The 13,487-nt window shown below is 41.4% G+C and overlaps 1 protein-coding gene across 1 annotated transcript in view; it reads right to left on the bottom strand.

Moving 5' to 3' along the window:
* The window catches only part of LOC129815217 (ubiquitin-associated protein 1-like), a 30,230-nt gene extending 22,001 nt beyond the window's left edge, over positions 1-8,229 (bottom strand). The window contains exon 1 of the mRNA XM_055868791.1: positions 8,048-8,229. The gene's annotated coding sequence lies outside the window, so the exon portion shown is untranslated. The remainder of the gene's footprint in view (positions 1-8,047) is intronic.
* Positions 8,230-13,487: the final 5,258 nt, after the last annotated feature.

The following is a 13,487-nucleotide window of genomic DNA, read 5'->3' as shown; positions in this document are numbered from 1 at the left end:
TCAACTGAGTTAGGAAGGACACATGTATCTTCGTAGTGACTGGGTGTATTGATACACCATCAAAAGCGTAATTAATGACTTCCCCATGCTCAAAGATATATTCAATGTCTGCTTTGTTGTTTATTTATACCCATCTACCAATAGGTGCCCTTCTTTGCGAGCATTGGAAAACCTTCCTGGTGGTTGAAATTCACAGCACGACTGAGGGACCTAATAGATAATTGTATGTGTGGGGTACAGAGATGAGGTAGTCATTAAAAAAATCATGTTAAACACTTATTGCACAGAGTACACGTAACTTCTGAATTGTTAAGCACATTTTTTTAAGGCATGCCATAACAAAGGGGTTGAATACTTATTGATTGAAATAACTTAACACTGACATTAAAATGGTGTGTTGGTCAGTTAAAAAATGCAATTCCATCCATTTTAAATTCAGGCTGTAACAACAAAATGTGGAAAAGGTCAAAGGGTGCGATTACTTTCTGAAGGTACTGTAGGTAGGGCCGTAGTGGTAAAGTGATGAGGCAATAGGATATAGGCAGTAGCATATGTGATGAGTGTGGAAGTGTGTGACGAGTGTGCATGTGTGTGTGTCGTCCATTATGTGTGCAGAGTCAAAAAGGAGTCGATGCAGACAGTAGAATGTAGCTACCTGGACTATCTATACACACAAAAGTATGTGGACACCCCTTCAAATTAGCGGTTTCTGATATTTCAGCCACAACTGTTGCTGATAGGTGTATAAAAATGTAGCACACCGCCATGCAATCTCCATAGACAAACATGGGCAGTAGAATGGCCTTACCGAAGAGCTCAGTGACTTTCAATGTGGTGCAGTCTTAGGATGCCACCTTTCCAACAAGTCTGACAAATTTATGCCCTGCTAGAGCTGACCCGGTCAACTAAGTGCTGTTATTGTGAAGTGGAAACAAGCTCACAGAACAGGAGCAACAACAGCTCAGCCGTGAAGTGGTAGGCCACACAAGCTCACAGAACGGGATAGCCAAGTGCTGTAGCATGCTAAAATCATCAGTCCTCGGTTGCAACACTCAATACCGAGTTCCAAACTGCCTCTGCAAGCAATGTCAGCACAAGAACTGTTCATCGGGAGCTTCATAAAATGGGTGTCTACGGCTGAGCAGCCACACACAAGCCTAAGAGCACTATGAACAATGCCAAGCATCGGCTGGAGTGGCGTAAAGCTCGCCGCCATTAGATTCTGAAGCAGAGAAAACGCGTTCTCGGGAGTGATGAATCACGCTTCACCATCCGACAGACAAATCTAGGTTTGGCTGATGCCAGGAGAATGCCACCAGCCCCAATTCCGTGCCAACTGTAAAGTTTGGTGGAGTAGAGATAATGGTCTGGTGCTGTTCTTCATGGTTCGGGCTAGACCCCTTAGTTCCAGTGAAGGGAAATCTTAATGCTACAGCATACAATGACATTCTAAACAATTCTGTGCTTCCAACTTTGTGGCAACAGTTTGGGGAAGGCCCTTTCCTGTTTCAGCATGACAATGCCCCTGTGCACAAAGCGAGGTCCACACAGAAATGGTTTGTCGAGATCGGTGTGGAAGAACTTGATTGACCTGCACAGAGCCCTGACCTCAACCCTATCAAACACCTTTGGGATGAATTGGAACGCCGACTGCGAGCCAGACCTAATTGGCCAATCAGTGCCCGACCTCACTAATGCTCGTGGCTGAATGGAAGCAAATCCCCACAGCAATGTTCCAACATCTAGTGGAAAGCCTTCCCAGAAGAGTTGAGGCTGTTATAGCAGCAAAGGGGAGGACCAACTCCACGTTAATGCCCATGATTTTGGAATGAGATGTTCGACAAGCACGTGTCCACATACATTTGGTCATGTAACGTATTTGGTTAACTATTTAGCATTCTTATGACTAGGGGGTAGAAGCTGTTCAGGAGCCTTTTGGTCCCAGACTTAGCGCTCCAGTACCGTTTGCCATGCGGTAGCAGAGAGAACAGTCTATCTTCAAACATAGTGGTGACTGCATCATATTATGGGTATGCTTGTAATCGTTATGGACTGGGGAATTGTTCATGATAAAAAAAAAAAAACACAATGAAGCTAAGCACAGGCAAAATCCTAGTGGAAACCGGGTTCAGTCCGCTTTCCACCAGACACTGAGATGAATTCACCTTTCAGCAGGACAACCTAAAACAAGGCCAAATCTACATGAGCTGCTTTCCAAGACAGTCAATTTTCCAGAGTGGCCTAGTCACCTGGGGTGGCAGTGGTTAGAGCGTTGGGCCAGTAACCGAAAGGTTGCTAGATCGAATCCCCGAGCTGACAAGGTAAAACAAATATGTTGTTCTGCCCCTGAACAAGGCGTGTTCCCTGGTAGGCCATCATTGTAAATAAGAATTTGTCCTTAACTGCAGCCGTCTAGTTAAATACATTTATTTTTAAAAGTTAGCTGACTGCTTGAAAATAGACACTTACCTAATACAATTTTTTTTTTCATATATGTTTTACAAATGTTAACATTCATTCCACTTTGACAGAGAATTGTGTGTAGATTGATGAAAAAGAATAACAATTAAATCCATTAATCCCAATTTGTAACAAGGAAATGTAGAAAAAGTCAAATGTGTGAAAACTTTCTGAAGGCACTGTATATGTAAATATTTCCCTAAATTTCCTCATACCCCAGGAAAAATCCACTCTGTACTAGTACCCCATATGTATTTTTTTATTTAACTAGGCAAGTCAATTAAGAACTAATTCTAATTTACAATGACGGAATACCCCGGCCAAACCCTCCCCTAACCCAGACAACACTTGTGCGCCGCCCTATGGGACTCCCGATCGCTGCCAGTTGTAATACAGCCCGGGATCGAACACAGGTGTGTAGTGACGCCTCTAGCACTGCAGTACCTTAGAGCACTGTGCCACTCAGTGCCCTAAAATGACTAAATTAAAAGTTTAAGTCACCCAGTAAAATACTACTTGAGTAAAAGTTTAAAAGCACCTGGTTTTAAAATGTACAATGGTGGGAAAAGTACTAGGTAAAAAGGTACACATCAAATTCCTTATATTAAGAAAAACAGACTGCACACATTTTTAAAACACTGTTTACTGTTATGTAAGAAGGCCACCAGAAGCAGTTCATACTTCGGGATCACAACACTTTTTAGGCAAGTCGTCTGAGATCCCTAAAGATTGGAAAGCTGCAGTCGTCATCCCCCTCTTCAATGGAGGTGACACTCTAGACCAGGGGTGTCAAACTCATTTCGCATCGTGGGCCACATACGGCCTAGGGAGATGTCAAGTGGGCCGGACCATTAAAATTATACCATACTCTGCTATAAATAACCAAAATATCATGTCTTTCCTTTGTTTTGGTGTAAAGAAGCACAAGAACATTAGGAAAATATTGAAATTTAATGAACTATCCTTTTACAAAACATTTCATGAAACACCTCATATTTCCTTAGACAAATGTGCAATTTACTTTTATCATTCACAAATATGCATTGCAACTGATCCCACTGATTGTACAAAGGCACAAAACTTTAATTGGTACTGAAAAATATAGTAATGCACTTTAAGATTAAATGAGACTTTTAAAGAAAGGAATTTTTAAACCACTTACACATACGCATATAAAATCTAAATGTAATCCCTGCGTACACCTTACAAACTAAGGAGAGTGGTTTTAAATGTGTAATGAAGAAAGTGTTCGCCTGTCCTGTAAATCTGTAAACTTCATACATGAAACATACATACACATACAATACATACTGAAAATTTATGGAGTTGTATGAACAGTAGAATTCCATCACACAACTTTTGTTTTGAAGCTGCTGACTAACATTAAAGTGCACATTTTTTAAATCACCACCGTAAGGATTCATCTTCACAGAGCTGTATTCTTTCAATGCAAACAGTATCTAAGGCAGCATTTTAAAGGTGTTAGTCTAGTCTGGACTTGTATTTGTTCCTGAAACTTGGCATCTTTTGGCCTGTACAAGTGCATCAACACCAGGTGTCATGTCCTGACTAGCTGTCACTTTCAGAATGTCATTTAAGTGCTTGTTTGTGAGCCTTGAACGCATTTTTGTTTTATTGATATTCATCACTGAGAAAATTTGTTCACAAAGGTAGGTTGTCCCAAACATGCACAAAATTTTAGCAGCCAGGGCTGTTAATTTGGGGTACCCTGGTAGTAGATACTGATAAAATCTGTCCAGACCTACAGAGGCAAATTTGCCCTTCAAATCTGCATCACACTGCAAATCAATTATCTCTAGCTGAATTTCGACCGGCAGATCAGAAGCTTTAACTGTGAAAGGTGAGCGAAAAACTGAAAATTCTGTCTCAAGTTCACCAAATACCTGAAAACGTTTCTCAAACTCCCGCAGTAGTCCTGCAATTTTGTCTTTGTACCGTTTCATGTCCGCATCAGGTCTGGTCACACACACATCTCTCAGACAGGAGAAATGAGCAGGGTTGCCATTTGCCAGTTGCATCTCCCACAAAGTCAGCTTCAACTTAAATGCATGTATGTTGTCAGAAAACTGTGTGACAACTTTTTTGCGGCCTTGCAACATTTTGTTCAGATTGTTCAAGTGTTCAGTAATATCAACCAAGAATGCAAGGTCCCGTAGCCATTCCTGAGATTGTAATTCCAACACCGGTTTTCCTTTTTTCTCCATGAACTGTCCGATTTCCTCTCGTAGATCAAAGAAATGCCTCAGCACAGCGCCTCGGCTTAACCATCTCACTTCAGTGTGGTATGGCAGGCTGTGGGTAATGTTGCTGTCGCTGAGAAGTTTGTCAAACTGACGATGGTTCAGACCTCTGGACCGGATGAAATTTACAGTGCGAACAACCACCTCCATGACGTGGTCCATTTTCAGCGACTTGCAACACAATGCCTCCTGGTGCAAAACACAGTGAAATGTCCAGAAACGATCTCCTCCATTAAGGGCTTGTACTTTGTAGCGACACCTGCTTTCTTTCCGACCATGGATGGCGCGCGGTCTGTAGCCAGGCTGACAGCGCGGGACCAGTCCACTCCAACTCTGTCCAATGCAGCAACGACAGAGCCGAAAATGTCCTCGGCTGTTGTGGTGTCCATCATTGGCACCAACTCAAGAAACTCTTCAGTAACAGTCAATGTCTCATCAACTCCTCGAATAAATATGGCCAGTTGGGCCACGTCTGTGATGTCAGTGCTCTCGTCAATTGCCACGGAAAATGCAATAAATGACTTGACTCTCTGTTTCAATTGACTGTCTAAATCTGCCGATAGTTCCGAAATCCTCTCTGCTATAGTATTCCTCGTCAGGCTAATATTGGCAAAAGCTTGTCGCTTCTCGGGACATACAAGTTCAGCCGCCTTCATCATGCATCGTTTAACAAAGTCACCGTCGGAATACGGCTTCGATGCTAATGCTATTTCGCTAGCAATTAGGTAGCTGGCTTTTACCGCTGCTTCACTGACTTCTCGGCTCTGGATGAAAGTTGACTGCTGTTTCCTCAGACCCGCCAGCAATTCGTTAATCTTATCTCTTCTCAGTTGTCCTTGCAAGCCGTCATATTTTTCGCTGTGATGAGTCTCGTAGTGGCGTCGAATATTATATTCCTTCAATACCGAAACTTGTTGCAAACACACCAAGCACGAAGGTTTTCCGTGCATCTCTGTAAATAAATAGGACGTGGTCCATTTTTCTTTGAAAATTCTACACTCCTTATCTACTTTTCTCCGTTTGGATAACGACATTTTGGCTAATGAGGGTGTAGCGGAGAGGTAGAGACCAAGGTATTAACAACGTCGTAACAAGCAGCAGATGGCGCATTGATACCGTCTGCTGTTTTCAGTCTGTCTCAGTGATGCGGCTTGTCTTCTACTCTGATGGAAAGAGTGCGCCCCTTAGCGGATAATCCATGAATTGCAGCGAATTAAAAATATTAATTCCATGTCTTTTATGCATTTTTTCCACTTTCAAATTATCCTGCGGGCCTGATCGAACCTCCTTGGGGGCCGGTTCCGGCCCGCGGGCCGTATGTTTGACACCCCTGCTCTAGACCCAAACTGTTATAAACCTATATCCATCCTGCCCTGCCTTTCTAAAGTCTTCAAAAGCCAAGTTAATAAACAGATCACTGCCCATTTCGAATACCACCGCACCTTCTCTGCTATGCAATCCGGATTCAGAGCTGGTCACGGGTGCACCTCAGCCACGCTCAAGGTACTAAACGATATCATAATCGCCATCAATAAGACAGTACTGTGCAGCCGTCTTCATCGACCTGGCCAATGCTTTCAACTCTGTCAATCACCGTATTCTTAAAGGCAGACTCAACAGCCTTGGTTTCTCAAATGACTGCCTCGCCTGGTTCACCAACTACTTCTCAGACAGAGTTCAGTGTGTGAAATCGGAGGGCCTGTTGTCCGGACCTCTGGCAGTCTCTATGGGGGGTACCACAGGGCTCAATTCTCGGGCCGACTCTTTTCTCTGTATACATCAAAGATGTCACCTATAAGTCTATGCTAGGTAAAGCTCCGCCTTAGCTCACTAGTCACAATAATACCCACCTGTAGCATGCGCTCCAGTAGGTATCTCTCACTGGTCATCCCCAAACCCAACACCTCATTTGGCCACCTTTCCTTCCAGTTCTCTGCTGCCAATGACTGGAACGAATTGCATAAATCGCTGAAGCTGGAGACATATTTCCCTCCCCAACTTTAAACATCAGCTATCTGAGCAGCTAACCGATCACTGCAGCTGTACATAGCCCATCTGTAAATAGCCCACCCAATCTACCTACCTCATCCCCATATTATTTTTATTTACTTTTCTGCTCACCAGTATTTCTACTTGCACATCACCATCTGCTCATCTATCACTCCAGTTAATTTGCTAAATTGTAATTACTTCGCTACTATGGCCTATTTATTGCCTTACCTCCTCACGCCATTTGCACACACTGTATATAGACTTATTTTTCTCTATTGTGTTATTGACTGTACGCTTGTTTATTCCATGTGTAACTGTTGTTGTTTGTGTCGCAATGCTTTGCTTTATCTTGGCCAGGTCGCAGTTGTAAATGAGAATTTGTTTTCAACTAGCTTACCTGGCTAAATAAAGGTGAAATAAAAAAATAAGTAAATAAAGTCATGGGTGGACTCATCAGCGTACCAGGGAGCAAAATATTCTGATCAGTCGGAATGTCGATGGAATGACAGTCGATGCAATGGCCACCCGTCCTTAGCAACATATTTTAGTGCACAACTCAAACGCTAATCAACAAAAACACGTGACATTTTCAAGCAGCTATAGCTAGCCAACTGTAATCTCATCTTGGAAACATTGAACGAGTCATACTTGCATGACTCATCCACAGAGGTAGCAAGAGTAGCTCCAACTTTTTATGAAGTAACATTCCAGTAACTAGCTAAGTAATTAATTAATGAAATATATGTGATGTGTAAAGAAAGCACTCTAAAACGTAACTAACTATGACAGTCCACAGTCAGTAAGGTGTATTTTCTAGATGTCAGAATGGCTATAAAAGTACCCCTTACTGACTGTAGACAGCTAGCTCGGTTGTCTCAGTTTGTGACTATCGACCTAGTTAGCTGGTATTTTGAGTGATTTATCCTTGGGAAGCAAGTGGCGAGTAACTGTTGGATTAAGATAATTCAAGAGGATAAAGACAGCAGGCTAACATAGCATAGGACGGTAACTTAGTCAGACTCCTATAGCTAGTTAGCTAACATTAATACGTTAGCTACAAATGAGCTAACTAACTTTTTCATGACCAGCTAACGTTAGCTAGATAGCTGACACAAAATAACCCACAAGTTAACGTAAACCTTAACTGAAAGTCTGGAACATAGCTAGCTAGGAATACAATCAGAAATAAAGAATATTCGATGTGGACATTTTAGGTAACGTTTGTTAGCTAATGTTAGTTTGGTGGCCTACACTAAACAGTGCTGGCTAGTTCACTCCCTCTCCGCCACCGCCCCTGAAAGAAAACAGATAACATCTTCCCTTAACCCCCTTACCCGTATTATCTGCTCCGTCTTGCTTCTCCAAAAACGTACGCACACCTCAAAGCAAAGACACCTTCTTCAAACTTTATATTAAAATAAATGTTATTGGAATCGAAATCTCTTTCTTGCTTCATAGTGGAACGCCATCTTGATTTATTCGCCTTCCTTCCTATGGTTCCTGTTTGAAGTCACGTTTTCACTTGATGACGACACAAGTGTAGATAAATAAACATACAGGGTGCTATGTAATTTTATTCACAGCATTCTCTCATCACATTTAATTGCACATAATAGTTTGTTGTGTACCTTTTTGTAAGATATTTTTTACATAAAAATTGAAAATTATACACTTTTGGATTACACAACCATAACAGAAATTGGACAACGAATGTAATTTCTCTCAGAAAACACAAAATGTAATTTTGTTAAATAAAAAAATCTAATTAAATCAAAAATGGCACATGCCAGTGCAATGTATAGTATTTTTTTTTTTGTCTATCATCCTTTGGCTACACTGAAGAGATGTTCCCAGACATTTTCTTTATAAGATTTTTGTCATCTACTCTGGATTCATTCATTATTTAATCCCCTCGAATATCGTCTGAACTGAATAGGGATCAGGAGATCATGATGGCTAGTCAGTCAAGTGTTTACATGGAAAGCATGGTTAGTGTTCCCTTGAGAACCATAACCATGCCAATGTCGTTGAGTTTATTGATAATTTTCATAAAACAGTGACTGGCTTGGGATCCAATGTTGGTATGATATTGCCCAAAAGCGTATCACCATGAGATACATCAGCATTATGCATGAAGACCTTTCAGAACAAAATAGCACTAAAGCTTCATCTGATCACGGCTACAAATCTCTTTAAAGCCACAATTCTAAGGTTTGGTTTGGTATAAAGTTAAGGGATGGTGCTGGGGAAATGTAGCCACTCTCAAATCCAAACCCAGGTCCATGTGACTGTTAGTCCAACACCTTATGCATTACACAAATAGGTCCAGGTAAGGTGTTGTTCCAAGGTCACTACTCAACGCCCTTCATTCTAAAAACATGTCCCCATGCTTCACTCTCACACTTCCCTTGTGCCCATACTTTCAATGGCCATACCAGGGAACCATCCCACTTCTAACACCAACATAATGAATTCGGGGGTAGCCCAACTCAATCCTGAGTCTCTTGACGAGATGGCTGGGTGTTAGTCTAAGTTCCCTACAATATGACATGCTAATTGAGTTGACAATTGAACAGCAGGTAATATCCCAGATTGTGCCTTGAATGAAACTAAGATCAGCCACAGACTTATATTCCTTCCAAAGCTTTGATCAAGGATAATAATCAGAACTGACATGATCAAATCAATAGTGATGTCATCGTCATCAACAGTCAAATGCAAGTGTATTGTACACCAGTAGCCTTTATGATGCAAAGATCCAGTTTAGGAAAATGCCTCAATACCTAGTGATTGAGAAATCTAGATTATCATAATTTTGGATTGTCTATCCTTCCCATTAATTTGTGCAACATGCATCAGAGCCATATACAGTGCATTCGTGAAGTATTCAGAACCCTTGACTTTTTACATATTGTTACGTTACAGCCTTATTCTAAAATGTATTACATTGTTTCCCCCTCATCAACCTACACACAATACCCCATAAAGACAAAGCAAAAACAGGTTTTTAGAAATGTTTGCAAATTTATTAAAAATAAAAAACGGAAATTTCACATAGGTATTCAGGCCCTTTACTCAGTACTTTGTTGAAGCACGTTTGGCAGTGATTACATGACGCTACATGCTTGTCACACCTGTATTTGGGGACAGATCTCTCATCCTCTCAGATCCTCTAGCTGCTGCACAGCTATTTTCAGGTCTCTCCAGAGATGTTTGATCAGGTTCAAGTCCGGGCTCTGGCTGGGCCACTCAAGGACATTCAGAGACTTTTTCCCGAATCCAATCCTGCGTTGTCTTGGCTGTAGCAGGTTTTCATCAAGGATCTCTCTGTACTTTGCTCCGTTCATCTTTCCCTCGATCGTGACTAGTCTCCCTGCTGCTGAAAAACATCCCCACTGCATGATGCTGCCACCACCATGATTCACTGTAGTGATCATGCCAGGGTTCAGACGTGACGCTTGGCATTTAGTCCAAAGACTTCAATCCTGGTTTCATCAGACCAGAGAATCTTGTTTCTCATGGTCTGAGAGTCATGAGGTTCCTTTTGGCAAACTCCAAGCGGGCTGTCACGTGCCTTTTACTGAGGAGTGGCTTCCATCTGGCCACTCTACCATAAAGGTCTGATTGGTGGAGAGCTGCAGAGATGGTTGTCCTTCTGGAAGGTCCTCCCATCCTGTCAGAGTGACCATCGGGTTCTTGGTCACCTCCCTGACCAAGGCCCTTCTCCCCCAATTGCTCAGATTGGCGGGGTAGCCAGCTCTAGGAAGAGTCTTGGAGGTTCTAAACTTTTTCCATTTAAGAATGATGGAGGCAACTGTGTTCTTGAGGACCTTCAATGCTGCAGATCTTTTTTGGCACCCTTCCCCAGATCTGAGCCTCAACACAATCCTGTCTCAGAGCTCTACGGACAATTCCTTCGACATTATGGTTTGGTTTTTACTCTGACATACACTGTCAACTGTGGGACCTTATATAAACAGGTGTGTGCCTTTCCAAATCATGTCCAACCAATTGAATATACGACAGGTGGACTCCAATGACGTTGTAGAAACATTTCAAGGATGATCAATGGAAAAAAGGATGCACCTGAGCTCCATTTAGAGTCTCATAGCAAAGGATCTAAATAGTTATGTAAAACTTCAAAAAAACTGTTTTCACTTTGTCATTATGTGGTATTGTTTGTAGATTGATGAGGGAAAAAATAATTGTATACATTTTAGAATAAGGCTGTAAAATAACAAAATGTGGAAAAAGTGAAGGGGTCTGAATACTTTACGAATGTACTTCAGAAAGTGTTCACACCTCTTTACTTTTTCCACATTTTGTTGTGTTACAGCCTGAATTTGAAATAGATTAAATGCTTTTTAAAATGCAATGGCCTACACACAGTACCCCATTGTATCAAAGTTGATTTATGTTTTTTAATAAATGAATTAAAAATGAAAAGCTGAAATGTCTTGAGTCAATAAGTATTCAACCCCTTTGTTATGGCAAGCCTAAATATGATCAGGAGTAAAAAGGTGCTTAACAAGTCATATAATAAGTTGCTTAATAAGTTGCATGGACTCGTGTGCATTTATGGTGTTTAACATGATTTTTGAATGATGCCCCCATTCTCATCGATGAGGCTGTGGTTGCATCACTACCATCACTGCCTGGTATGGCAACTGCTTGGCCTCCGACTGTAAGGCACTACAGAAGGTAGTGCGTCCGACCCAGTAGATCACTGGGGCCAAGCTTCCTGCCATTCAGGACCTGTATACCAGGCGGTGTCAGAGGAAGGCCCTAAAAATCATCAAAGACTCCAGCCACCCTAGTCATAGACTGTTCTCTCTGCTACCGCACGGCAAGCGGTACCTATATGTACATATTACCTCAATTACCTCGACTAACCTGTGCCACCACACATTGACCATGTACCGGTACCCCCTGTACAGTTATTTTACTGCTGCTCTTTAAATAAATCTTTATTTTAAAAAAGAAACATTTTACTCACCTGTTTTTTATTCAACATGTATTTTTCTTGCATTGTTGCTTGTAAGTAAGCATTTCGCTGTAAGGTCTACTACACCTGTTGTATTTGGCGCATGTGACAAATAACATTTTATTTGATTTGGAAAAAAACACTATTATCTGTAAGGTCCCTCAGTCGAGCTGTGAATTTCAAACACAAACTCAACCACAAACACCAGTAAGGTTTTCCAATGCCTCGCAAAGAAGGGCACCTATTGGTAGATGGGTAAAAATAAACAATAAAGCAGACATTGAATATCCCTTTGAGCATGGTGAAGTTATTAATTACACTTTGGATGGTGTATCAATACACCCAGCCACTACAAAGACACATGTGTCCTTCCTAACTCAGTTGACGGCGAGGATTTCATCATAAGACCAATGGTGACTAAAACCGATACAGAGTTTAATGGCTGTGATAGGGGAAAACTGAGGATGGATGAACAACATTGTAGTTACTCCACAATACTAACCTAATTGACAGAGTGAAAAGAAGGAAGCTTGTACAAAATACGAATATTTCAAAACATGCATCCTGTTTGAAACAAGGCACTGAAGTAATACTGCAAAAATTGTCGTAAAGCAATTCACTTTTTGTCCTGAATACAAAGTGATATGTTTAGGGCAAATCCAATCCAACATATTACTGAGTACCACTCTCCATATTTTCAAGCATAGTGGTAGCTGCATCACGTTATGGGTATGCGTGTAATCGTTAAGGACTGGGGAATTGTTCAGGATAAAAAATAAACGGAATGGAGCTAAGCACAGGAAAAATCCTAGAGGAAAACCTGGTTCAGTCTGCTTTCCACCAGACACTGGGAGATTAATGAACTTTTCAGCAGGACAATAACATATAGCACAAGGCAGAATCTTCACTGGAGTTACCTACCAAAAAGACAGTGAATGTTCCTGAGTGGCCAAGTTTTGACTTAAACCTACTTGAAAATCTATGGGAAGACCTGAAAATGCTTGTCTAGCAATGATCAACAACCAATTTGACAGTGCTTGAAGAATGTTGAAAATAACAAGGTTAATGTTGCACAATCCAGGTGTGGAAATCTTTTACAGACTCAGAAAGACTCACAGATGTAATTGCTGCCTAAAGGTGCTTCTACAAAGTATTGACTCAGGGGCGTGAATACTTATGTAAATTCAATATTTCTGTATTTCATTTTCAATAAATTTGCAAACATTTCTACAAACATGTTTTCACGTTGTTGTTATGGGTTATTGTGTGTAGATGGGTAAGGGGAAAAAACTATTTAATACATTTTGATTTCAGGCTGTAACAACAAAATGTGTAATGAGTCAAGGGGTATGAATACTTTCTGAAGGGTCTAGCATGCACCATCTCTTGGATTCGATAATGCTCTCTCCAGCACAGCAAAAAGAATCACACACGCACCTCTCGTTGGTGACAAGACTAGCGTAAGCATTCTAACATGTTCTAGAGTGACTAACTTGTTTTTCCTTTAATGGTATTAGTTTGACAATGAGTAGGCCTACACATACCAATTACCATTGAGGGTTTTATACCCTAGATTAGGGTTTCCCAAACTCGGTCCTGGGGCCCCCTGGGTGCACGTTTTGGTGTTGGCCCAGGCACTACACAGCTGATTCAAATAATCAAAGCTTGATGATGAGTTGGTTATTTGAATCAGCTGTGTAGTGCTAGGGCAAAAACCAAAACGTACACCCAGGGGAGGCCCCCGGGACCAAGTGTGGGTAACCCTGCCCTAGATTAGAATCTGTGCATGG

Source organism: Salvelinus fontinalis, chromosome 18 (genome assembly GCF_029448725.1).
Source record: "Salvelinus fontinalis isolate EN_2023a chromosome 18, ASM2944872v1, whole genome shotgun sequence".
NCBI lineage: Eukaryota > Metazoa > Chordata > Actinopteri > Salmoniformes > Salmonidae > Salvelinus > Salvelinus fontinalis.
The sequence above is the reverse complement of the archived record's forward strand: the minus strand, read 5'-3'. Positions and strand labels throughout refer to the sequence as shown.